Source organism: Tupaia chinensis, unplaced genomic scaffold, assembly GCF_000334495.1.
Source record: "Tupaia chinensis unplaced genomic scaffold, TupChi_1.0 Scaffold000078_1, whole genome shotgun sequence".
Lineage (NCBI taxonomy): Eukaryota > Metazoa > Chordata > Mammalia > Scandentia > Tupaiidae > Tupaia > Tupaia belangeri.
The window spans coordinates 1547116-1550312 of record NW_006159539.1 but is presented as its reverse complement, the minus strand read 5'-3'; the positions used below and the strand labels follow the sequence as shown (position 1 = coordinate 1550312).

At 58.3% G+C, this 3197-nt stretch overlaps 1 protein-coding gene across 1 annotated transcript in view; it reads left to right on the top strand.

Moving 5' to 3' along the window:
- TMEM266 (transmembrane protein 266) overlaps positions 1 to 3197 on the top strand; it is a gene marked incomplete in the record, with an annotated part of 69254 nt that overhangs the window by 34377 nt on the left and 31680 nt on the right.

Sequence of the window (3197 nt, the reverse complement as noted above, 5' to 3'; positions counted from 1 at the left end):
CTGCAGGCCCCTCCCAACACAGCCTTCCTACCTGCAGGGCCCTCCAGGCAGAGGCCGGCGTCACCAAGACCCCCTCCAGGCCCAGGGACTGCTGCTGTCCCCAGAGGAGGGGGCCTGAAGTCTGGCAGGGATACTGGGAGGGGAAGCCCAGAGGATGGGGACACAGGGAGGGGTGTCCCTGTGCAACCAGGCCCAAACTTCCCAGATGGCTGGCCTGCCTCGCCAAGGGAGGCCTCCAGGAGCGACCAGAGGTGGCACTGAGGACAGTCCCCGAGCTTTTCCCCCTTTTACAGCAAAGCCTTCTTCTGCAAAATTGTCCCCAGTGTGTCGGACAGACAGGGGAGCTGCTCTGGTTGGCTTGGAGTGAGGCCAGAGCCATTTCCTTGCCCTGGGGTACCTCTAAGAGCCAGGCCTTTGGGAGCGTAGCTCACCACCACTGGGGTAGACGTTAAGGTCTTCTCTAGCTCTGAGTTTTTGACAGAGGGCACGTGCACTCGTGGGGGTGGGGTGGGGGGAACCCTGCAATCCTTTCTCCTCGTCTCCTCTCGGGATTTTGGGCACACACACACACACCCAGTGTGACGTCAAAGCCACCAGGTCTGGGACACAAACCACGCAGTAGGCCATGTGGGATCAGGCCGCCTTAACCACCACGCCACCGGCTGGTCGGCTGGTCGCAGTCCTGATTTTGATTGCAGGGAAGAGAAAGAAAACTCTGACAGTGTGTGCCCGGGGGGCGCGGGGCGGGCAGGATGGCCTCCCGGTCTCTCATCCCCTGAGTGGGCACCCATCCTGAAATGCGCTGTGCCCAGCTTTGGATGGCCAGGAAGTCTCAGAGGTCATTTAGCCCATTCTCCTCACTCGACAGTGGGGGAAACAGGCCGGGAGGGATGAGAGTCACGCGGCAACTCGGGCGCAGAACCACAGTGGAGCCGAGGCTCCCGAGCCCACCAGAGCACTCCGGGCTGTCTCCCCTCGCCCTTCCGCTCCGGGCCTTTTCTTGGCTCTGCCATGAGGGGGTAGGAACAGCGCCTGCTGGCCCTCCCTGCCAGCTGTGGACAGCTGCACACCCTCACACAGACGAGGTCCAGCCCGCCGCGAGCACCTGCCAGCTGCTCCCCTTTGCACGTCGGCCTGATGTCCCTTGGGAGCCTCAGACAGAGGGGACGCACTGGTGAGCAGACAGGTGTGAACCGGCCTCAGCAGAGATCTGGGGGCAGCCTCTGGGCAGGCGAGGCACCTCGGGAACACATGGCCTACCCTCACAGAGGTCCCGATCCACCCCAGTTCCTGCAATACCAGAGGGCTTCTGGAGGCCGGGAGGCTACAGGCGGGAAGGAGCGAGCACAGAGTGGAGAGCCAGAAGGTTCCAGAATACAGTGGCAGGAGAGGCACGCGACCGAGGTTTCTGAAGAGCCAGGAAGGGCAGGGTCCCGAGAGGTGTGACCAGGGTGTGAGGGACAAAGGCCAGGTGAGGTCAAGACCTGGTTCGAGATTCCATGGAGCCTAGGGGATGACCGGAGAAGGCGAGGGGCTGTGGCCAGCTGGGAGGTGACAGGCCCCTCTTAGGCCCCAGGCTTTCTCCCCGGGTCTCACCGTGTGTCTCAGTTAGACACGGGATCGTCTGTGAGTGACAGGGACCCCGATGACAGTGCCTCAAAACCAAACCTTTCTCCTACCCACATCTGCAAGGAGACAGAGGCAGAGCTGGGGCGCCCTGATCCCGAGGACGCGTGAGTCCCGGACCACGGCAGCAGGCCAGCGTGGGGTGAACGAGGCTGCTCTGACTGGCACGGATGGCCGGAAGTGAGGGTGTCAGGAGGAGGGTCGAGAGTCAGGCCAGGACCAGGTTTGGAGGCATGAGCCTGGCAAGGCCCTCACGGAGGTCTGCAGGCCGAGGCCAAGGCTGGAGTGGCTCTCGCCGCTAATCTGTGGCTCTCCTGCACACGGCCTAGATCCTTTCATTTTTTGGTTTTGCTATAAGGTGCATATTGCTTACCACAGAGAGAGACAGAGACGGTGCGGAAGTGAAATCACCCCCTCGGGGGATGACCATGCCACAATCCCCTTTCCTCCATTCTCCTCTGGGGGGTTTTGTACACACACACACACACACGCTCAGCATGTTTTGCAAGCCACTGGGTCCAGAACTTGAGAGACACAGCCCAAAATAGCTGCTCCAGTGCCAGCCTTCGCATCCTCCTTATAGCTAGTAGAAAAGAGGAAGGGAGGAAGAAGATAAAGAGGCAAAAGGCCCCATTGCCTTTCCTCTCTAAATATCTCTATTGAAATGATTTAATTCGCATGCCACAAAATCCACCCCCGTAAAGAACACAACTGAGTGGCTTTTAGCGTATGCACAGAGATGTCGGCCATCACCACAAAGTTTAGAGCATTTTCATCACTCTACAAAGAAACTCATAATCATCAGCCTGACTCCCCCTTCCTCGCAGCCCTAGGCAAGCTCCAGCCTACTTCTTGTCTTTATAGAACTGTCTGCTCTCGGCATTTTGGATGCATGGGCTCACGGGATGTGATCTTTAAGTCTGTTTTTCTTTTCTTTTTCTGGAGAAGTTTTTGCTATAGAATGCATGAGCTCGCCAGAAAGAGAGACAGAGAGATAGAAAGTGAGAAATCACCCCCCGGGGGGGTTGGCCACACTGCAATCCCTTCTCCTCCATTCTCCTTTTGGGATCTTGGGCATGCACGCACATGCGGCTGGCATGAGTTTGAGCCACCGGGTCCAAGACTCGAACCGTGGTCAACTATGTGGGAATCCAGTGACGTAGCCATTATGCCACCTGCTGGTCCCTTTGAGTCTGTTTTCTTTTTTAAAATTTGCTATAGTGTTTATGCTCAACCGAGAGAGAAAAAAGGGAAGTGAGAATGCACCCCGGGGGATGCCCACATGGCAGTCCCGTCTCCTTCATTCTCCCCTCAGGCTTCTGGGCACATCTGCACATGTACCTAGCATGGTTTCCAGGCCACTGGGTCCAGGACTCAAACTATGGCAGTTAGCCATGTGAGATCTGGCCACCCTAACCACCAGACTGGCCCTGGTTAGCATTCTGAAGGGATTACAAGCTGTCCTCCCAAGCAGCTGGGGCCGACGGGGAGCTGGACACCCCCACCCACAGCCTCTCCTCAGGGAACTGAACCTGGACGCCGAACCTGCAGCTGCCGAGTGCCGGGCTGGG